At 41.0% G+C, this 24,811-nt stretch overlaps 1 protein-coding gene across 4 annotated transcripts in view; it reads left to right on the forward strand.

Annotated features, from left to right (window-relative positions):
• The window catches only part of MAST4 (microtubule associated serine/threonine kinase family member 4), a 619,799-nt gene that overhangs the window by 294,190 nt on the left and 300,798 nt on the right, over positions 1 to 24,811 (forward strand). The gene's annotated exons all lie outside the window — the stretch shown is intronic.

Genomic DNA, 24,811 nt, shown 5'->3' on the forward strand with positions numbered 1-24,811 from the left:
AATAACAAAAGAAATAGTTTTTTTTTTTTTTTTAAGCACTAAGGGGATAGGCTTTAAAGTATTGAATATCTACATTTTAGAGCCTTATTATGGATTGAATTTTTGGATGGTAATTAACACCTTCCTAGTCCCAAGAGTTTCAAGTGTTAAAGGATAATTTCTGCTTTTTTGGAGGCTGTAATACTTGTTACTATATTTAAGGAGATATTAATAGAAAGATGGGGAAGGGACTGGGAAGATTGGTTGCCATAATTATTCTGGGAATATTTTAGTTATATAAAATGTTGTTACAACGTAAACTTTTTGTTTGCTTTTACAAAAGATTTTAGGGGTAGTACATTGCTGATAGAAAATTTTGAGGCAGTTTATAGCTTTTGTTTGTACATCAGCTGTCTATGAACTTTTGGTCCTGGCTAAAATGGGTGTTGATCTCATATCTGAAACTTAATAGCTATGACATTGGGGTGGTTACTTAATTACCCTAAGAAAGCCTCAGTTTCTTTATCTGAGAACAAAATAGTATCCATCTCATGGGATTGTTTTGAGGATTAAATGGGAGAATGTATAAAAAGTTTTTACTGCACAGGTAGGGACTTAAGTGAAAGTCGCTCCATCGTGTCCAGCTCTTTGCAACCCCTTGAACTATACAGTCCATGGAATTCTCCAGGCCAGAATACTAGAGTGGGTAGCCTTTCCCTTCTCCAGGGAATCTTCCCAACTCAGGGATCAAATCCAGGTCTCCTGTATTGCAGGCGGATTCTTTACCAACTGAGCTATCAGGGAAGCTCCAAGGCACTTAATGATAACCAAAAAATTGTAGCTATCCTTTAAATTATGATTATTCTTATTGTGGATATCAGGTAATCATTATTTAACTTCTCTAAGATTTTTTTTCCCTCATGTAAAATAAGGGGTTGAGGTAGAATGTCTGCATTGTTAAAAGTGTGTCCAGTTCTCCTTATGTTTGAATGTCTGGTATGTACTCAGCTGTGTGGTAGGCATAGACGGCTATGGCTTGTAGGATTTAGTTCTTACCTTTAAGAATATAATGTAATTGGGAAAGAAATAATGCAGAAACAATAATCAATTGTTTGGTCAACATATCCAAGCTGCATTAATTTCAAACCAAAGGACCTCTGTGGCCACAGTCAGAAAAGTCTTCCTGAAGCTTGTAGGTTTTCATCTGGGTCCTGAAAGAAGCAAAGGACTTTTTAAACCTTATGAGTGTGGGCATGAACATTATGAGCATGCGCGAGGTAATGTGATGGGCCAGACTGGAATGGTGTGAACGAGGTCACACGTTCCTGAATGGCTGTTCCTGGTGGGATGCAGACAGGCTTTGCCTCGGGCGGGGTGTTCTCAATGAAGTTCTGTGTACTAGTTGCGTGGCCAAGGAAAAGTCTCTTGTTTCCTCATCCATACAGCTCAGGAATAACAATATCTACCTCATTGAGAATGTTGTTACAATGAAATGGTCTGGTGTCGCCATTCCATAGAGTGATTGTGCTATTTTGGGGACAAAAATGACAGTTTTTAGCTAAATTAAACAGTCTTCTCTATGACCCAGCAATCCCATAGAAAAGAAGTGGCCTCTGTCCAAGGACACAGATGCTTCATGCAGCCTTGTTGTTACACCAGAACATTTGGAGATACTGTGAGTGCACTGAAGGAGTGATTGGGAAAAGAGAGGGCATCGCATAACCCCCAGCAGTTAGAAGCCGCAGCCTTGAAAGGACATGCAGCAATGTGGATGGGACTGAAAACGTGTTACTCTGTGAAACCAAGCTTAAACAAATTCAGTTCTTTACTACCATGCTTGTAATGTTGATTAAAAATGCACATATAGCATACAGTTTACGGTTTCCAGGAGCTCATACAAATAGCTGATTGTCCATTGGGCACATTGCAAGGGTAGGCTGGAGGCAGATAAGAGGTGTGGGAAGGTTCTGTCCAAATAAACTGATGGGTGGGAATAATATTCTCTGTCTGAGGAGTATGCTTACCCTCTCCTGTACCCTTGAATTTCCCCACGAGGAAGTAGATAGGCCAAGAAATAAGATGTAAGGGAGACTTAAAGAAGTCTCCAGAGGTGAAAGCAATGCTCCTATGCATCGTGGAGCAGCTAACACTTAGGCAGCCCTGCAGCATGTCCACCTGCTTCTAGCTGCTGTACGCCTGGGACTGACGACTCCCTAGGAGGGGTACTGCTGATCACCTAGTGGCCGACGAGGCCACGGAAGTTTGCATGAGATCACACAGCTACTAAAACAGGAGCTGGGATTCGAACCCGGGATTCTTGGGCTCTTTGGCTCCCTGTGCTTAACCGTCCTGTGTACTATGGCTGTAACTGAAGGGGTGAGGGAGAACCAGGGCTTTTTCTCCTATGGCGTCCTTGGGCCATGCCTCGCCGTTGCCACTACCTTCTTTTTGTGGAAACTGCCAATTGGCGTGTGTGTGTACTTATATGTGTGTGCATGTGTATAAAACTTTTTGTATGCATTCACAAGTATACAGCTTGATGAATTTACACAAACTGGACAATCCCATACGACCAGCACCCAGAACAGAACGTGCTGGGCAATGCCGAAAAACCGAAACTTCTGTCACTTTTACTGGGCGTGAAGTTCCAGTTGCTGGAAAGCAACATCATGAAAAACCTAAGCCTTTAAAAGCGAAAAACAATAGAAATATCAAAGATTCTGGAAATGGCTGCAGGTTTTGGGTGTTTGTAAGGTGTAGGTAAAGCCTTCCACCTTTTCTCGATTTTTACCACAGTTGCTTCTGTTACAAATAGTGGAGGACACAGACCACTCCTGAAGGAAAGCGGAAGGTTTTCCAATGAGTTTAGGGTCACCTCACATTATCAAAGGATAAAACAGATTGACCTGCAGGCCTTAGACAGAAATACAGATAAACACCTGCATGGTGTGGATCGTAAGATGGCTTTGCAATGGACAGGTAAGTGAATTTTCTCTTCTCCCCTGGTCGTTAACTTCCCGGCACCTGTCTTTGATGTTCAGCCTCAACTCCTATAGGCTGCATTTGTCAACATCCCTCTCTAAGGGTGATGCTTCCCCCAAATCCAGACAGTTGGCTTAGGTTCAGACTGAGTCTGAAGTTGTGTTTTGGGGTTACATTTACAATGTGATCTGTCCACCTGGTACCCCTGTGCACATTTTGCTGCCTTTGGCAGACAGCACAGAGAAGTGAAATTCCTTGCAGGAGCCCCAGAACTAGTACAAGGTGAAGCCCACTTAGTCCCTGTGCATAGCCACCACGCCATGCCCTTTGTACCGCCATCTCGGAGGGGCGCCTCCCTTTCCCAGGGGACACCCTGTCCTGAGTGGCATTTCTCAAGGTTCAAAAGGAAGGCAACCACAGTTCCCACAGTAGTGAGTTTTCTGCCTCCAGTGCCAGATTCCTCCTTGATCCATAGCCTGCTCTCCTGCCACCTGACTCCACAGTACTGTTGACCTATGTAATGCTGCAAAACTGTCTGGAAAGCTTTCATTTTCCTTACCATTTCTGTGTGTGACTATCCCAGTTTACTGGATTTATTTCTCTGTTAGCATTAACAGAATTCTAGAGCCCTAACAATTCAGCTGAAAAAATGGGCAGAGGGCACCCCCATTTCTTCAGCCTAACATCTCTCTAATCAGACACATACAAGTAATTCTACAGAAAGTGGGTTCCAATTATTTATTTTCCATGATTCTGTCTATAATGTATGACATAAACACAGTATTGAAGCACTCAAAATTACAGGGCTGCAACATGCTTTTGGAATTCAGCTCGTGTAGTTCATACAGAATGATTTGGGTCTTGTGACCGGGCATTATGGGATTTATTTTGTAGACTTAAAGGTGGGTATAGCCTGCTGCTTTTGAAGAATCACTCTTTAATCTTCAACAAAATAATCTTTTCATTGAGGTATAACATATATACAGAAAAGTACAGATATTTTAAGCTTGCTATTATCCCAAAGATCTTAGTAACTGATTTTTTTTTTTTTTCCTGTAGTAGTAACATATCCCAAAACTGCAGATTTCAGTGAGCTTTCACACACTGACTATGCCCAGGTAACAACTCCAAGGTTTAAAATACAGTGCATTACCAGCACCCTAGCAGACCCCTTGTCCTACCCCTGTAGCAGTTTTCAGAATGTTTTAAATTTCCATTTTTGTTTTCAGAGTCACATTTCTTTCCTGATGCTTGTCAACATCCTAATTGATTGTCCAGGAAAATGATGTTTGTCTTTAAGAAAAGAATGGGACTGGGTTTCAAAATGGAAGTAAAGAATGTGTGAAAACCATTTTGACTTTTAATATTTTAGTTGCTGGAATTTCTATTTTAAGCCCATTTAAATGTTGTGACTGAAAATATTGAGAACTGTTTGACCTGTTTGTCTTTCCTAACACAAATTTTTTTTGTTGTTGTAGCAGTTACCTTTTCCTGTTCTTTGTTTTTTGTTTAACTGACAGCGGTTAAGTAGGCATAGGTAAATTGTTACAGCTCAACCTATCTTATCCTTGGGTGGATTTTTTTCCCCAAGGACTTTAAAGAACTAGTGAATTGCTTTTGTTGACTTTTCTCATAGTTCTCAGAGTAGTGCTTACCAAAGACTTGTAACAGGCAGTTGGCCAAGATGAGATTAGTATTTTATTTGGAGGAAGGGTGTAGGAAGTCTTTTTAATTTAGAGGTTAAAAGCTCATCAGCTGGGTTAGGACTCTGATGATGGGAAAGATTAAAGGCACAAGGAGAAGGAAGCAGCAGAGGATAAGATGGTTAAATAGCACCTGAGGATCGAAAAAAGTCAGACACAACTTAGAGACTAAACGGAAACAATGGACAAGTACAGGTTATCCAGTTTAGCTTTAGATTTATTTATGAAGAATTACTGAAATCATTTCTTTACCTTCAGGAGTCCTGTATCCTACTGGCCCCTTGTAATCCTCTGCCCCAAGGCAAAAAGAAAAACAAATCAAAACATAGCCAGCAACTCTAAAAGATTAATTTAAACATTTAGCCAAGCAATCCTTGAAAGTGAAGTCGCTCAGTCGTGTCCGACTCTGGGCTACCCCATGGACTGTAGCCCACAGATCCCTCCATGGGATTCTCCAGGCAAGAACACTGGAGTGGGTTGCCATTTCCTTCTCCAGGGGATCTTCCCAACCCAGGGATCGAACCCAGGTCTCCCACATTGCAAGCAGATGCTTTAACCTCTGAGCCACCAGGGAAGGGAATCCCTGTCTGAGAAGAGCAGGCTGAGTACCTCAGACACACTTGTTGGCCAATGCTTGGAGACCATGGTATCTTTTTTTAACTGACCTGATTAACTTCATTGCCTCCTTTAATATTTTTTTAAGTTAATGGTTATTTTCCCAAGGTGGGGTAGGATAAGTTCTCCCTTCCCATTATCTCACACACAAATTTCTGCTTCTTTCCTCAAAGAAAGATTTGACTATGATATGGCCAAGTACAGTTTTCCTTGTATTCATTCTGCTTGGAGTTCACAAGTATGTAGATTGATGCCTTTTATCAATTTTTTGGAAAGCCCTTAGCTATTATCTATTCAAATGTGTCTTCTACCTCATTTTCTCTCTTCTCCTTGTGGTAGTCTATTTGTACCTGTGTTAGGCAGTTGAATATTGTTGCACAGATCTTAGACACTGTTTTTTGTTTTTGCTTTATTTTCCTGGTGATTCATTTTGGATAATTTCTATCATTTTGATTTAAACTTTACTTATTCCTTCTTCTGCTTTGCTCATTCAGCTGGTAAGTCCTTTTCATTCTGATATCTTTCATTCCAGCTTTTCCTGTTGTTCTTTATTATTATTATAGTTTCTATCTCTCTAGTGAAATTTTCCATGTATTTGTTCACGTCAGATATCTTTGCCACTGTATCCCTTTGCATAGTTATTTTTGAGTCTTTGTCTGACAACATCAAAATCTTGGTTATCTCTGCATCTGTTTGTATTGCCTATTTCTTTTATTGAGTATGGATCCCAACAGTACCCAGCACAGTTCAAGTAGACAGCAGAATGACTCAGCACTCTGACTCAAGTGGTATGACAGAAGAGACACACCTTTTTTTTGGAGCTAAATATTATTTACCTCAATTTCTACTGTTCTCTCACTTAAAACTTTTATATAAACACATGGTAAAGCAACATCTCCTACTTCTCAAGCCTCCGCTTCCACTTAGAATGTAGACAATTACAAGAGACCGCTGTTGTTATGTTCACAATCAAAACAAGGTATGTAAGCTGCAAACCCATACTTTAAAAACTAACTTAAAAAGCTAAGAGCACAGGTAAACCTGGGGCTTCCCACGCGGTGCTAGTGATAAAGAACCTGCCTGCCAGTGCAGGAGACGCAAGAGATGCATGTTCAATCCCTGGGCCAGGAAGAGCCTGTGGAGAAGGAAATGGCAATCCACTCCAGTATTCCTACCTGGAGAATCCCAGGGACAGAGGAGCTTCGTGCGCTACAGTTGATGGGGGTCACAAAGAATCGGGCACAACGGTAGTGACCTCGCATGCATACACAAGAAAACCTTAATAAAGTGAATTCCTGAGTGATAAATTCATGAAGGGAAGGGCTCATGGCTATCATGGTGAAATGACAGCAGGAGGAGAAACCTGCCATAGGTCAGCAACAGAGGAATTAGACCAAGTGAGAACATACTTTTCGTTCCTAGCTTTTCTCCAAATCTTCACTCCTATAGTTGAAAGTAATGGTCTCTTGTGAATGTCTACTTCTTGAATGGAAGAGGAAGTCTCAGAAATAGATTTGTCCGAGGAGATCAGGGAATTTGTGAATAGGGAAAAGAGAATAAAGATAAGCCTTAAAACGGAAACTGAAGTCGCTCAGTCATGTCCAACTCTTTGTGACCCCATGGACTGTAGCCTACGAGGTTCCTCCATCCATGGGATTTCCCAGGCAAGAATACTGGAATGGGTTGCCATTTCCTTCTCCAGGGAATCTTCCCAACCCAGGGATCGAAGCTGAGTCTCCCACATTGTAGGCAGATGCTTTACCATCTGAGCTGCCTGGGAAACCGTAACGATAAGCCTGCTGCTGCTGCTGCTAAGTTGCTTCAGTCGTGTCCGACTCTGTGCGACCCCATAGACTGTGCAGCCCAACAGACTCCTCCGTCCTAGCCATTCATAAATCTGGGCTTAGTTGTGTCATTCTGTCACTGTTAGAAACACACGGCTATGGTAACAGTCCTTAGTTCCTGGCTGTATCTTCCATATAAACTATAGACCTATGGCATGCTAATCATGTGTTCTTATACTTTGGGTTCATTTCTTTAATGATTTGATCCCTGTTGTGCACAAGGGCTTTGTTTATGTAGCTGTTGTTTTCGGTCTTCTCTTGGATTTGTCGAGCAGTCTTTCAAGGTGCACTAGAGGACATTTGATTGAATTACAGTGTAGGGCGCCTACCTCTTACATCAGAGTGCAATACCAGACTGTGAAATTCAGTTACTAAATGCAGTTGCTGGTGTATCACATGGCAGTAATTTAGTGTCTGCTTCTCTTATGGCCATCCTATCATTGTACCAAAGTAAAGGCTCTGTGAAATGTACATTTCTCAAAGCATGTTCTGTGTACATGCCTCAGGGATGGTTCTGCCAAAGTGTTTCATGGTCCCATTAATTTGAGAAACACTGCAGATCATACCCTTTGATCTTGTTAAATAAAATGCCTGTAATTTTAAAAAGTCTTGGGGAAATCTTGCAGTGAGTAAATTCTCTGAGATGTATTTAAGTATATTTTCTGAAACTTATTTGAGTACAGAACATTTTACCAAGAAACTTATTAAGTTTTTCTTATCAATACCCATTAGCAAAGTTCATTGAGTAATGTTGAGTTAAATGAACCTTGTTCCTCTTTATTTCAAGGAACATGAATAATTCGTATTGGCTGACATTCTCTATACCTGGGAAACATCTTCCCCACTGTTTTCTGGTAAGATAACTAGCATTTTTGGAAGGAGGAGGAGCTCTAATCCAGCAGCCTATCAGGTTACAGGATTATACTTAGGGCCTCCTACTTAGGACAGTGGTAATGTTGAGTTCTGCCTTTATAGATGTATACTGGTCTCTGCTACCTCACTGGTCCAAGGACTCTGCTAGTTTGCTAGTTCAAGAAAATAAGCTAGGTCAGCTGTCATATCCCCCTAAATGAGAAAAGACAGCTAGCTGCCTGGACTGCAATTGGAAGGAAAGGTCAATCAATATATTACCTCTTCTTCCATGTGTTCCTTGCCTGCCGGCTGAGTTGTGCCTTCTCACTAGCGGTGGTAATCTTTTCTGCTAAATTTTATTTTAACCTTGCAAATAGGTGAAAGGAAGGGCACAGTTAATAACATCTTCTCTCCTACACCTCTGAGTGTATTATTTGGGCTGACTCTTACTCTCCCTTCCCCCAGCCCCGCCCTGCACGGTCCTGCTTAGATGGAGAGTTAGGCAAGTGGCTGGTGTCACGTACAGTGGGAATTTCTCTGAGAACCCTCTCAGGCTCTTGCACAGACAGAATGCAAGCATGTTTGTGATTTTTGACAGTGCCCAGGATCTAGGTGGAATTAAGTTTTTTCAAAACATTTCTCAGTCAATATGTTTACTCTCCTTCACCAGCCATGCAGTGTGATACGGTGCATCATGGATACTTGAAATAGGCTGCAACAGGAGGTCAGGAGGGGGCATAGATTTTCTAACACGGCATGTTAGATGGAATGATTTTGTGTACTCTGAAGTGGAAAATTCAATCAGAATTTTCCACACTTTTTAGTTAAAGCAACACTGTTGTTTATTGATGAAAGGTAGACTGGGAGAAATATAGAATGAAAATGGAGTGGATGACAAATCTAGCATTATTCCTGGTCATAGCAGGAAATACTTTTTCTCTTGTAATTTAATGAAAGCTATACGAGATAAAAAGGGTCTGCTTAAAAGATACACTATGGAATACTTGGAATATATGCCAGCTTGCTTAGCGTGTGTGTGGGTAAAATGCAATCTGGCTTTTTAAGAAGCTTGTGTTTCATTGAGATGGACTTTGTGCTTGACAAAGGGTAGTTAAAAGGCCCAGGTAATCTATTTTGGCTTAGTTTTAATGCAGCAGAACTCATTTGGAAAGCATCTGAGAGAATCAATAAGAAATTCAAGGATAGATTCTGTAAGTTTTCATTCAAGTAGAATATTTAAATGTATTACTAGTTTTCATTCATCTGTGCTTTGGTGCACAAAAGATACATCAGCATAACTACCTATTATGTAGATGAATACCTTATACTTTAAAATTGCAAAACCTTAGGGTTGCTATGTCAGATTTGTGAATGAATATTTAAGAGAGAATAATAGCCTAATATTAGTGTGCTCAGTGTGTGCCAGTCAATTTTCTAGATACTTCATGTGTATTCTTTCATTTAATCCGCACAATGACACTATGAGCTCTTATGACTGATCACTCCCAGTGAGGGTATGTCATTTGTCCAAGGCCATCTTCCTAAGCCAGGTTCCTGAGCCACCCTGCCTGGCTGCCCTCCTAGGACTCTGCCATCTCAGCACTTTCATCCTGGTGAGCCTACGGGCACATGGGTTAGTAACTTAATTCAATCCACATAGAGTACTTAGCACTTAGGGTTTTTATATTTAGATTCTATCTTTAAAAGATAGAATATATATAATGTGTGTGTGTGTGTGTGTGTAATATTTTACATGTAGAATCTAAAAAAAAAAAAAAAAACTGGACTGGAAAAAATGAGAGTAATGGTGTTACCAGGGGCTCAGGATAGAGAAATGGGAGAGATGTTTAAGGGTGCATAGGAGCTGCCTGCTAATGCAGGAGAGGTAAGAGATGCAGGTTCGATCCCTGGGTCAGGAAGATCCCTGGAGGAAGGCATGGCAGCCCACTCCAGTATTCTTGCCTGGAGAATCCCAGACAGAGGAGCCTGGCAGGTTATGGTCCGTAGGGTCTAAAAGAGGTGGCCATGACTGAATGCCACTGAAAGCATACATGCCTGCATGTGCAACTAGCGCATATAAGTCCTGGAGATCTAATACACAGGACAGTGATTATAGACCACAAACTATATTGTAAGCATTAAGCTTGCTAAGAGCCTAAAGTTTAATTTTTTCCATCACTAGAAGAAATGATATTTATATAAGGTGATAGACCAGTTGGCTGACATTACAATGACAATTATATTGCAATACAAATGTATGAGATCAATATTGTATACCTTGAATTTGTATAATGTTATGTCAATTATATCTGAAGAAAGAGACATGTAGTTCTTTAACAATCTATTTTACTTAACTATTAATGCTTTTTTCCTGATTGATATATAATTCTGATGTTTAGTTTCCTTTCGTTTTTGGTTTTACTACCATTTAAAGTGACAGAACCATTTAAAAGCATTAGTGCAAATTCAGCAACTTATCTGAATTGTGTGACTTTAAAAGATAGTTTAGGCTGCTTATAATTTTATGTTCTTCAGTGTGCTAGAGTTGATTATTTCCCTCCTTTGTTCATACTATGTTATAGTATAGGTCATTTATACTGTTTTTTTTTTTTTAATCTTATAGACTGTGAGTCCAGATTTAACTATCAACTTAAGGTTTCCAAGGTGATAACTGCATAATTCAGTGTGTGAACACACGGTGTCTGTGGAATATAGTAATCATGGCAGTACAGTAAGTCTAGTATGCTTTTTATTTTTAAAAGAAAGAACTTAATTAGTGTAAGTAGAAACCAAAGTCGAAACCACCTTAACTCGGTCCTGAATTACAAATGGCAGCACTCACATGTGATAAGGGGGAAACCTGCTTGCTTGGAAATTACTTAATTTTTTCAGTTAATAAAAATAAGGTGCCACCTTATGAGAACTTTCTTAGGTCTTCAGTTTAAATGTCCACCCATGTTGTAGTCCTTGTGATCCGAAAACCACACAAAATGTCATCCTGACTTTAAGAGAAAGGATTCTGTCTTTGCAATGAGAATAGAATTCAGTCTTAGGGAAGAAACAATTAAAACCCAAAGCCTTTCATTACTTTTGATGCTTAACAAAAGGCAAAAAACTACTACACTATAATATTTTCTACTAATTAACTGTCACACACGTGATGCCATTAAGTTTGAAGTCACTTCGGTTAACTTCAAAGTCATTATTAACACACACTGTGTGGACCTCCCAAATTGATTTTTGAAAAGGGAACCCCATTGATGGATCTGTAATCAGTGTTTCCAAGAATTTTGCTTCTCATAGAACGTAATCCTAATTTGGGGCTTCTCTGATAGCTCAGATGGTAAAGAATCTGCCTGCAATGCAGGAGACCTGGGTTTAATCCCTGGGTTGGGATGATCCCCTGGAGGAGGGCATGGCTACCCACTCCAGTATTCTTGCCTCGAGAATCCTCATGGACAGAGGAGCCTGGTGGGCTACAGCCTTTGGGGACCCCAGGAGCCCGACCCCAAAGAGTCAGACATGACTGAATGACTAAGCACAAGCACAGCACGTAACTTAATTCTAATTTAAGCAACGTTTGGTCATTTCCTCTGGGTAACAAGCATGGGCCCTTCTGATGCTCAGAAATGGTGTCAGGGTTGTCTTCACGCCAGGTATGCTTTTGATACACGGCTCCAAAGCTGACTTGCAAAGTTCACGACTATTTTTGGAGCATATCAGAAACATGTTTAGCTGCCAACGACCAAAAACAACAAATTGCAGCTTAAATAAATAAGGATTTATTATTTCTCATATAAAAATGTTGGTTGGTTGGGTGTCCAGGGCCGGTGCAGTGTGGGAAAGGGTCATCAAGGCTATGTTGTCTTTGCTCTGCTATCCTTAACATGAGACATCTGACCTTGGCGAAATCACAGGGTTACTTTTCCAGGGCTCAATTTCCCCATCAGAAAAAAGTGGTGGTCGCCCTTCCTGTAATTGCAGGGTAGGGTAAGGCTCAAATGAGATCCTGTAGGAAAATATGTGTAGCACAGGGCCTGGTGCCTGCTTGATTACTTATACCACAGCTTCAGCCTCACAGCTCTAGCTTTCATAGTGTGACGGAGGGGAAGGTGTTAAGCGGGAAATAGGGGACCCTACCTTCCTCTCTGTTAGTCTCAGGGTTCCCTATTCCAGCATTCTTTCAACTGATGTTATTTGAAATAACACATTGGACAAATTAACTTCAAAAAAGATCCAGTATCCCTTTAACAAATAGGACCTATTACTTACTAAGTAAAATATATCCTTTATAAGGCAATTGTTTATTTTATTCTGTGACCTCTTTACAATAAATTTCAATACCATTAAAGGCTTAAGACATATTATTGATTATTTGAATATGTGTGTCATGAATCTTCCCTTGCTCTCATACATTTTGTATGTACATTTTAAGTGTCGTCTTTTGCATTTAGATGGAGAAGAGTGGATTAGAAGAAAGCAGACTTGTGGGTATTAGCTTCATATAGCACTTCAAGAGCTCCCTTGCGCTGTTTTGCCTGTAAATTTCTACACTAAGATGGGCTTTCAGAATAGTGACTGTTAGATAAACTATGGGGTGTCTTTAGTAAATAAAAATGATTAATCTCAGCTGAATAAATTCACTATCACTGGCCAAATAGTCTCATCCAATTCCGTTTCCTCATTCTATCAAAAGCCTTTTTCTTTTTGTGTTAAAGTTGTCTGTAATTTTAATGGAACCTTTGAGTTATTATCTGATTTTTAAAAATTGGTTCATAAAAGGATATTGATTCTTTAAATTAGGAGTGGTTGAAATGTTGTTTATGGGCAAGCAGTCTCCTTTGCTGGAACCTGGGACCCTCGGTCAAGAAAACTCATCTTAAATCTGTGTAAAGACACCCTTAAAAAAAAAAATCGTAGCTCTTAGAGACCATCTCTGGATTGGACAGTAACGTTGGTTTGGAAATGCAGGGGGAGCCAACAGGTAAAAGAGAAAAACTGTTAAGCACAGTCCTTCCTAGTTGCTTAATTTTTATTGCCTGCCATTGATACTCATTTCTTTCCCAGGGTGTTTTCCTGGGTAATGAGAAGATTCTAAAATCAAATAAGGCTTTTGAACAGTGAAGATGTTTGCACTGTTCTCTTGAAGAATCCTATAGATTTATAGTGATCCTAAGAGGTGTCTCATATCCACTATATTAACTAGCCTTTTAGAAGCTTATGAACATTGTAGCTTTTATTGATTCCAGGGAATTGTACCCAACAATAAGCAATAAAAGTCGATGGTAACTTTCTTCCCATATAGGGGTGTGCCGATCAATATTTTGAATTTACTGTAATTTTCTGGTAATGGATGGAAGACTTGAAAAAATTGTGGAGCCTTGCAGGGCACAGCTGTGCAGTGTTGCCTTTTTATCTAAGCTCACTGTAGGTCACAGGCTTTCCCAAGTAACAAGAAACATAGTTAAGTGGCAGGGCCGATGCGTGTATTTATCACAAGCCTTCATAAGTCTCTTTGGAAGGAAAAAGGAGAATTGCAAAACTTGTCCACAGTGACCTTAATTTTCTAGTCCTAAAGGACCTCCAAAGTGTACTGACTTAAAGGCAATTCAGATGTTAAATATCCAATATTTGTATATGATCTCCTTCTGCTAAAGGAATTTTTTGTCCTGATTAGTGACAGGGTGTGTGTTTTCACTGAAGCCTGCTTTGCCTGGAATCTTCCGATTGTTTGACAGAACTGCGCCCAGTTCTACAGTCAGAGAAGAGGAGATAGGCGTCCTGAGCACTTGCTCCTTGCTTTTACCCATTTGTCACTTGTGGCCCAGGTGGCACATCCGATGTGAGTGTCACACTCAGCACTAGTGCTGGCTGGCGTCTAGGATGCTGGTGTGTTCAGAGCTGTGCCACGGGCATCGTGTGTGGTCTCAGTCTTCTCAACTATAATAGCCTCATTTTATAACTTAGAAGATTGAGTCTTAGAGATGTTAAAGAGATATTCCAAGGATGTTTTCCAGCATTGACTTATATTAGAACATAGATATATCTGAATCTAGATCCTGTTCATTTACTCACTATGAAGTATACAATGAGCTTAAATAAGAATTTCTGTTTAACACAAAGTTCGGTTGATCTAATATCCGTTTTCTTGTTTTACTTCTTTTGTTGCAAAGGGCTGTAGCTCCTCTGATTTGATCAAAACAAATTTCTTTAATTTCAAAGATGGTACACGTTTGCTTGAAAGAGATAGTATATTGTTCTTTAAGAAGAAAATGAACACAGAAAATACTGTATGACTGAGGGCTGAAAGCTCCTAACCTTGAGGAAATAAATTCACCTCACTTAGTATATAGTACGGAGAAGGTGATGGCACCCCACTCCAGTACTCTTGCCTGGAAAATCCCATGGACGGAGGAGCCTGGTGGGCTGCAGTCCATGGAGTTGCTAGGAGTTGGACACGACTGAACGACTTTACTTTCACTTTTCAATTTCATGCATTGGAGAAGGAGATGGCAACCCACTCCAGTGTTCTTGCCTGGAGAATCCCAGGGACGGGGGAGCCTGGTGGGCTGCCGTCTATGGGGTCGCACAGAGTCAGACACAACTGAAGCAACTAAGCAGCAGCAGCAGCAGTATATAGTAAGCACTCAGTCAACTGAAGGTGTACTAGGGTTCGATCCCTCCCTGCTACTCAGGAAACTTTGCAGAAATGTGGAAACTCAAGAGGCAGATTTACCTTATATCATACTGAATTGGAAGGAGGTATGTATATAAATGTGAGATTCTCAAGCTTGATTTTTTGATATCAAGGGTGTAACATGTTAGGAAGCATCAAAACCCTAGTAACTGGCTGGAAAGGAAGTTTGTTTCATTTGCTCATTTACTTGGGGTTAACCAATAATTTGACTTGCTACGCTTTTTCTATTTTAAAAGATCTGTGTTAAAAGTAATGTGTTTGCAAAGCTTTACTTCAAATAAAGCCAGAGTCTATAAAAATACTTTGTGTGAAATTTGCTTAGAAAGAGCTGCAAAACTGTGCTGTAATACTCCTTTCTAAGAGTAATTGCCACTGTGTTATCAAGTTTGAATGCAACTCCATATAGCCTACTTGGGGCGGGGGTGCGGGGGGTGGGGGAAGTGCTATCCCTGGCGGGAGGGGGCGGCGGCGTCGCTAGTACAAATACACCAAGTCTTACTTGGTGATGAAAAGTAATTAAAACTGTTCTGGACTCAGACTGCTGTGGATTCAAAGACAAGCTAAGCCATTTACCAGCTCTGTGACCTGTGTCACTACTTACTGCTGTGTGCCTCAGTTCTGCAAAATGAAAATAATAGTGAAAATTAAAGAAGATAATGTACATCACCACGCAGTCCACATTAGGAACTGTGACTAGATGGATAAAGGTGGGCTTAGTAAAGAAATACAATTCCCACCAATTGTGTAAAAAATTTTACAGTGGAAAAGGGGGTTGTGATTAATGATATTTAACTTTCATGCAAGAAAGACTTGGGGGGACTGCCTTTGTAGTCCAGTGGTTAAGGCTTTTCTTCCAATGCAGGGGGTGCAGGTTCAAACTAAGATCCCTCATGCCTCTTGGCCAAAAAGTCAAAGCATAATACAGAAGCTATATTGTGACAAATTCAATAAAGACTTAAAAAATGGTCCACATTAAAAAACAAAAAGTACTGAAGACCTGTCCTTTGCTCTAATTTTACTTTGCAAACCTCTCTCACATTCTCTCCCACCAGGGACCCTCTGGTCTAAATTAAATGGTCTTGCATCCCCTCATCCACATTCAGATTTCATGATTTAACTTTTGAACGGCCCTCTTCTTTCGTCTCTGGATGGTGCCCGCCCTTGGTAGTGGTTTAGTTGCCCAGACCTATCTGACTCTTTGAGGCCCCATGGACTGTAGCCCATCAGGCTTCTCTGTGCATGGGATTTCCCAGGCAAGAATACTGGCGTGGGTTGCCATTTCCTACTCCAAGGTATCTTTTCTACCCACAGATCAAACCCACATCTCCTACAGTGAAGGTGGATTCTTTACTGACTTAGCTCCTACATGTTCTAAACTTTCCCAGAAGTTAAGCATTTCTTTTCAGCTCCCATAGATCCTAGACACACATTTCTCTCTTGAATCTGCCCCTCCTCTCTTTCCCCTACTGTCTGTTTCTTAGTCCTGCCACTGAGCTATGCTTCCTGGATAAATTAATAAGCCTCTGAGTTACTTTCCTTTATAACTCATTTACACCCTGTTACCAGAGTGATCCTTTTAGACGTGTAAATTTAACCATCTTATTCTACTTAAAATGTTCTCTGAATTCCTCATTGCCTATAGGATAAAGACAGTCTCTCCTAAAATCTTACGGCTTTCCCTGTGCCTGCCTCCATACTCATGTCCTGTTGTTTTTTTCTTTCTACCTTCTGTTCTGGCCTTTCCAAGTTTACTAAGAGCTATATGCTGTTTCACCCCACCCTGCTTTGCTGCATCCATTCCCTCTGCTGGAATGCCCCTTTCCTCACCCATTCCTGAGGCTGCCTCACCAACTCCCAGATGCCTCTGAAGAAAGGCCAGGCTTACGTATTGCATCACTTGGGAATATTTGATTTGCAAGGAGCAGAAACAGCAAGTTAAACTGGTTTAAACAAGGAAGGGACTTGATTGGCTCCCATAATTGAGAAATTCAGGTAGAGGCAAGACTGGATCCATTAATTCAAAGAAATCACCCAAGACCCAGTTTCTACCTTTCTTCTCTGTCACCTTCTACCCTGCGGCTGTTGTTAGTGTTTTGGGATTAACACTCCTCCTTTCTTGCTAGCTTTCTTGGAAAAGGGAAGGAGTTCTTTCCCAGGAGCCCAGAACACACATGATTTGGCATCTTATTTTCCCAGATTGAATCAGGTGCTATCTTTGAAGCAATTACTTTGGCTCAAATGATGAACTTTGTCATCAGTTTAACCTAACCTGAGCTAAGCCTGGTGGTCCACCAGATTTTGTTTTTATTAATGATGGGAAACATCACTGGGAAAGAAACCATCTTGACTCTCCTTAAAGAAAACTGATCACCCCCCTCCCTTGGTACTACTGCGTATTTTGAGAAAAACTCTATTCCAGGCTTTTCCACACTGTATTCTAAAGCAAGCCAAGTCCTTTAACCTCAGCACTTGCCTCATCAGCCTTTACTAAAGAGTGTTCAATGGATTAAAAAACCCAAAAAACATTTTGCTCGCTTTAATCCCCGCATGTGTCCCTTGTTTTCACCTTTGGCAGAAGATTTGCCTTCTGTTTCTGAAATTACAGGACTCTAAGTAAATTGCTTCACTTTCCTTTGTTGTTTAAAAGGTATCTGTTCTTACCCATACTTTTCTTCCTTTTAAAAGAAAAAACTCCCCTCTTTTTAAAAAACATTTTATTTATTTTTTTATTAAAGCCAACCCTCTCTGCTTATGTACTCATTCAGACCCCCACTCCCCTCCCTGTTGCTCACATCACCACTTTGACCTGCTTTCTGGCACTTTCCCCTTGGAATGTAGACAAAAATTGGGGCTGAATAATGCAGGTTCAGATGTTGTGTCCACCATCTCCTGGCTTTGCAGTCCTGGGCAATCGCTCATCTCTGGACACTTCATGGGAAGGCTGGAGTGTTGCACCAAGCAGCCACGTGAATTTGTTAGGAAATTCATAGACTCCATTTTTTATAGAATCTTACAAAACCCAAAGAGCCAGACACCCATATTGTGACTGAGGAACTCGTATATGGAAAGGCATAGGAGGTGAATGCCAAGGCTTGAGGACCATGACTGTTGATTTCAGTTCAAGGCAGAAAAAGCTAACTCAGAAAGGAAGGCAGTAACTACTTGTGTTTTGCCAGAGAAAGTGAGCATGTGGTTGTGATCAAGTAAAATTTACACGAAAACCAAGCAAGCATTTTAGTGTGACTTTTATGGTTTATTGTGTTGAACTTTACTGCCACAAATAAATATGTTAAAGTGCATTATGGTTATAGATACAGAAATAGAATGAAATAAAACCTGCAAGAAAGGGAAATCCTTTAAGATTCTCCACCCAACTCACATTCTCACTGTGAGAGAGATTTCAGTGGTAGTTTACAGGTTGGATGGTTTAAAAGTCCAGGCATCTCTGTCGCTTTCTACTGCTGCTTTTCCAGCTTTATTCTACAGTTTGTATTCAGAGAGCTGTGTACTTTATGGGCAATTCACCGGATTTTTCAAGGGTGGTTTGAACGTGAGCCACTTTTGAGTATAACTCAGTTTCAGAACCAACCTTTCATGTAAGATCTGGTTCTGTGGTGTGGTGTGTGTATTCTTCTGTCCTCTGTTTCTGCCTTCACAAGTAAAAATGGAGGTCAGGAAAATGGGGCTGAAAACCTTCCTTTAAAAGAGCCAATCCCTGGCTGAGCCTATACCCCTAGTTAAATTTGCACCCCACTGGGTAGGAAGAGTTCCACTTGGGGCACCCTTCCTTGCCCTACCATGCTTCCCACTTGGAAAGGAAACAACAATAAACCCCTCAAACTTCACTACTATAATGACAGCTAGAAAAGTAGTATTCCATTAAAAAAAAACAATCCAACTATTGTGCCTTTAAGGGTACTTAGAAGTGCCAGCCTCATGAAACAACATATACAAACAACTCTCTCTCCATCTCCAGGGTGGTGTTCAGACATCGATATTTGTCAAAGCTCCCTGGGTGACACTGACGGGTAGCCAGGCTGCATTCAGAACCACTGCTTGAGCTGAATTATCTCATCCCCTTTTATTTTCTCTCCCCTGTTACCATTTACTCATTCAAATTATACTGCATACTCTTGCACCTGGTGATATCTCTCTTGTCCTGGGTATGTGTGTTTCCCCAAGTAGCTTTTAAATCTGTTTTGTTTTCTCCTTATGTGTCCCTAACAGTGCCTGATACACTGCCTCGCACATCTTAGCTCTTTAAACTCTCTCCCTAAATTAATGGTTTGTCAGTGCAGAGTAGTCGGAGTCACCCTTGATGACAGGGTGAGGCCACTGATGACTAATTAAGGGATGATGATATGGAGGAGTATGGGAACTTTAAATCTAATGGTTTCTGGGAAATAGTGAGAAAGTGGTGTGTGCTGGCTATCAGGGTTCTATTTGTTTGCAGGATTTTGCTTTTCTGTTAGGGTTTGCGGGGAGGGTGGGTTACCGAATTCCAAATCGTCTTCCCTTTCTTTCAGAGGACCTCCGGGTTGTGAAGCCTGGTGGAGCTGGCCCCACCTCCTACTGTGCTCAGGAAGGGAGCCAGCGTTTCCTTGTTCCTGCCCCCTGGGCAGTTAGGGCAGGGCCCCGGTGTATCATGCTGACACCCACCAGGAATGGGACACTCATGGGGAGTGCCTGCCCCAGTGCTAAGGGAAGGTGCTGGGACCTGCCGAAGGTCCTTCCCAGAGGGAAGCTGAGCTGAGCTTTGAGCAGCAGCGGTGTGGTCATGTTCTCTGGGGGTTCATTTCCTAGTTCCTTCCCATTTTTGGATCTTATCTGTGAAGCTATCTTGTGTGAGAGCTGGCATCTACCCTGCAGTATTTTCACTTGCTAGCCTCTTTTGGTTTGTGTGGTTTGAGGGTTTGCATAGTTTAGCACATCATTTTGCTACCTCATGCTGGAGAAGGCAATGGCAACCCACTCCAGTACTCTTGCCTGGAAAATCCCATGGACTGAAAAGCCTGGTAGGCTACAGTCCATGGGGTCACAAAGAGTCGGACATGACTGAGCGACTTCACTTTCACTTTCACTTCACTACCTCATGCGAAGAGTTGACTCATTGGAAAAGACCCTGATGCTGGGAGGGACTGGGGGCAGGAGGAGAAGGGGACGACAGAGGATGAGATGGCTGGATGGCATCACCGACTCGATGGACGTGAGTCTGAGTGAACTCCGGCAGTTGGTGATGGACAGGGAGGCCTGGCGTGCTGCGATTCATGGGGTCGCAAAGAGTCGGACACGACGGAGCGACTGAACTGAATGAACTGAACCACGTAGCAAACTTCTCCCCACTTGTAGATTTGAAGCAGCCCTGTGTGAATACTTACATGTGCCGCTTCTCCTTTTTCTGTCTGTCCTCTCTTTTCCTCTCTCTTCCAGGCCATGGTTTTACATACCGTTTTATACATTAATGATTTCAAAGTCTATTCCAGCCCTGATCTCTTTCCTGAACCCCAGGTTCATTTGTCCGACCACCTGTTTGGAAGTTTCTCTTTGTTATTCTCACAGACATCTTGAATGTGACATATCCAGACTGAAATTCTTCCCTCAAACTCCACTTGATCAGGCCAAGAACTGACTCTTTCTGGCTTTCTCTTCCATCTTCCACATCAAGTTCTTTCGTAACTTCTCTGAAAACATATCTCAAACCTGACTTTGACTGTCTTCACTGATGGTCCAAGTCACAATCTTCTCTCATTTAGACTATTCTGTAACCTTCTAAAATACTGGACTGATTGTGACCTTATAGTAAGCTTAGAATATTTTGGTATTTATTAGTTCATACATTCCATGCTCTAACTTAGATGTCCCTAACTTCCAGAGACTGGTACCTCCTGTTAAATCAGCAGCAGCATTAGATTAGAAATCAAGTGCACAGTAAATGAAATGCACTTGAATTATCCAAAACCATCCCCCCTGACACCCAGTCCATGGAAAAATTATCTTCCACAAAATCAGTTGCTAGTGCCAAAAAGGTTAGGGACCACTGCTCTAAAATACACACATACACACACACAGTTTTTCTTTCTCCCTACTTCTCTCTCCTCCTTTTAGAGAACTTTAAAAACTTTTGAAATCATTTGAGATTTGTAGAAAAGTTGCAAGATAGTCAAATTTTTGCATACCCTTCCTCCAGTTTCCACTAGTGTTCACATCTTATGTAACTTTAATACACTTGTCAAAATTATGAAATTGACATTTATACATTACTGTTAACTAAACTACACACTTTATTTGGCTACCACCAGGTTTTCCACTAAGGTCCTTTTTAATGAGTCAAAATCCAGTCTAGGATCCAGCATTGCATGTAGTCACTGTTGATCCTTAGTCTTCTCTGATCTGTGACAGTTTCCCAGTTGTTCCTTGTTTTTCACAACCCTGACAGTTTCGAAGATGTTCTATAGAATGACCCTAAGTTTGGGTTTCCCTGGTGTTTTGTTTCTTTTCTTTTTTTCCAGAATGAAACGGGAGCTAAGGCTGTGGGGGAGAGAATGCCACAGAGATGAAGTCCTTCCCATCACGTCATATCAGGGGCACGTGATGTCTGTGCTTATCATTGGTATCATTAGCGTTGGTTGGTTCAGATGGTGTTGGTCAGGTTTATCCGCTGAGAAGTTGCTGCTTTTCCTTTTCCCTCCTTTCTTTTTGGAAGGGAATCACTAAGTCCAGGGGTTTCCTAGGTGGTGCTAGTGGTGGTAAAAGAACCCACCTTCCAATGCAGGAGATGTAAGACACACTAACACTAGTTCGATCCCTGGATCAGGAAGATCCCCTGGAGGAGGGCATGGCAACCCACTCCAGTATTTTTGCCTGGAGAATCCCCATGGACAGAGGAGCCTGGAGGGCTACATTCCATGGGGTCACAAAGAGTTGGATATGACTGAAGCCACTTAGCACACATGTGCTAAGTACAGACCCTTTCCAGGGGAAGAGAATTAAGCCCCACCTCTTGAAGGAGGGGATATCTTATTTGTAACACTATCTATGGACATCTCCTTTCTTTTTTAAATCATAAGTGGCCTATCAGTTAAAAAGAATAGTTCAAAGATTTCATGGCAGATATAACCACGTTATTTTATTTGTGTATGAAGAGCTAGTAAATACTTCAGAAATAGTATATACTGTTAAAGTTGCCATTGTGGATATTGCATACATATTAAACATTGCAGCTATTTCTCAGTTGTCTTTGTGAATAAGACAAGTTATTTTCTCTGTTTGAGGCCAAGGTTGGCCAAAAGGAAAAGAATCACCTGTTATGCTTTCTCTTTCTGGACTCACAGAAATTCTCTTCACGAACTTGAGGAACCTGTGTGTCTTCAGTCTTATCAAGAGATCACAAGATGAAAACCAAAGTACTTAGGCAGATTAACTTTTCTTCATCTTTATTTTTAGTGTATGTACACTGAAAATATTTTTTCCAGTTAGAATTTATAGAAAAGGAGGCAAAGAAGATCATAATATTAAGCAAATAATGATATAAAGTGATTCTAAAAATATTAGAAGTCACTGAAAAATCAACATCGTTGAAAATAATTTTAGAATTCTAATATTCTTAAGTATACTAAATATGCATTTCTTTAACCTATGATGATTAATAATCACACTTTTTAGTTCAGATGGATGTTTCTTGCCCTTTTTTCCTCTCTCTGCTCTCTTCCCTTCTCTGTTCTTATGCTACATTTTTAACACATGTTCCACGTATACTCAGCACAAGCTTTGGTTTATGACTGGCACTAAAAGGTGGCACAATGGTAAAGAATCTCCCTGCCACTGCAGGAGATGCAAGAGATGCAGTTTCCATCCCTAGGCTTAGAAGATCCCCTGGAGTAGGAAATGGCTACCCACTCCAGTATTCATGCCTGAAAAATTCCATGGACAGAGGAGCCTGGTAGGCTGCAGTCCATGGAGTCGTGAAGAGTCAGACATGACTGAACGTGCATACACTTGCATGGCACTACTACCATAATTCTCCAGGCAAGAACACTGGAATGGGCTGCCCTTTCCTTCTCCGAGGGGATCTTCCCAACCCAGGGATCAACCTGGGTCTCCTGCATTGCAGGCAGATTATTTACTGTCTGAGCCACTGGAGAAGCCCAATACCATATGCCTTACCTAATTATATAAGTGTGTGTTAGTGACCTTGTCCTGACACTAAAAGAATACGATGAGGACACGCACGCAGTATCACTGGGGTTGGGGCAGTAAGTGCCTAATGTTGCTCATTTGCATCCAACCAGTGCAGGCTCATCAGCGTGTGGTCCCACGAGGCAGGGCCATAGCCCCTCCTGGCTCCATCTGCAGTTTCTCAGTCTTCCTGGTATTTGCAGGCTTTTGCAGCCATTGTTCACAAGGTCTTGGACACAGCACATTCATTTCTCTCACTTTATTACCGTCACATCTGATTCCAATTTGCTACCAAATTGAGTTTCCAGTTCCGCGCCTGACATTCAAGCCGTCAGGTGGATTAGCTCCTCAGCTTGTTTAGCGTGGACCCTGCAGGTCAGTTGACAGTGGCCTATTAAATGTCCCCGGCCCCTCTGCCTGCAACCTCGGCTGCCATCCCGGGAGCAGCAGTGTGGGCTTTCCCACTGTGACCTTTCTTCTTGTTTAGAACTCATAATTCTAGAGCTGTTGGAAAGACTTTCTGATTAAAAGCAGAGTTGGCTTTGTATCCCTTATCTTGCCATTTCAGCAGTTTTTTTTTTTTTTTCTCAGAGCAAAACAGCCAGCTTTCGGTTGGGTCATTTGGTGGAATATGATTGATTGAACTACTTGGGGATCATTTATTTGGCCCTTCCCCTCTTATCTTCTGAGTGATCTGTTTACCTCAGATGTTGAAACATCTGACTTCTTTTCTGTTATTAATGATAACACCTCAGGTACCCCTCCTTTTCTTTTAAAGCTGCTGTCAGATGAGCTTACTAAATAGAAGTATTTATTTGTTTAATTAAGCTCTAGGCCTTTGTTGTATAGTAGGTCCCAGGGATTTCTTTCTCTTTGTTTATGGAAGCATGGTTGCTTTGCCATAGTCTGTCAATTTCAGGTGTACAGCACAGTGATTCAGTTATATGTATGAATTCCTTTTCAGATCAGTAATTTCTTTTTAAAAGAAACTCTCTGGTGAATGATTACTTCTAGGGAGTTCTTTTTTCTTTTTCTTTTTAACCTAAATACAAAACAGATTTCTCAGTGCTTGTCATAATCTAAGACACACGTATAGAAAATTATTCATTGGTTGTTCTATTTACATTTCAGTTTTCCAAAGAAAACTGTCTTGGTCAGAGATGCATCTCTCCTCATTAGAGGCTTTAGCAAATAAAGGTGTATTTATGTTTTGGAAACAGGGGCCTAAGTTCAGCAAACACTATAATTTCTTAGGGCTAATGAAGGATTAAAGAAAAACTCAAAACAACAAAAACCATTCCGCCACTGAACCCTGCAGCCCTTGAAAAGAAAATGGTTAGCTATTAGGAAAAGGAAGAAAATACTCTGTCCCTAAAATTGTTTTCTTTTTTTTCTTGTATTTAATCATCTGATTATTATAAATCTATATCAAAATATATTTTCCCGTTAATAAGAGAGTAAAGTAATAACTTTGATTAAGTTCTGTTTAAGGCAGGATCCTCCTCTGGGCTGCTACTCTCAAGTCCGTTTTATTTTTTGGTAAGCTGTGCTGAAGTAAATTGCATGGTTTAGAGGTAAGATGGGAGGCCACAGGCCATGACAAACATTTGAGGATCCAATAAGAACAGGGAGCAGGAAAGGTGAGTTTGAAGTTGAAGGGGAGCATCTTTCAGAAAATGATGCTTGAACTCCAGGCAGGCAAAAAAATAAATGATAATTATGGGAATGAAGGCCCAAATTTAGGCAAGCCTTTCAAATTTTGAGTTAAAACAGCCAGATGACTCATTGCTTCCTATTCTTTAGTTATCGTCATCAAGTAATCATTCTCGAATGCCCAGGCTTCTGAAAGCTCCATCAGTGGGTGGAAGTATTTCTGTATCCCTTTTTATTGATTTGTTTGGCTTGTTTGCTGGGTGGTTTTGTTTTGTTTTCCCATAGACACTCCATAGAAAGGTAGATAATGA

The sequence above is a fragment of the Bison bison genome, unplaced genomic scaffold, assembly GCF_000754665.1.
Source record: "Bison bison bison isolate TAMUID 2011002044 unplaced genomic scaffold, Bison_UMD1.0 scf7180017864218, whole genome shotgun sequence".
NCBI classification, from domain to species: Eukaryota; Metazoa; Chordata; class Mammalia; order Artiodactyla; family Bovidae; genus Bison; species Bison bison.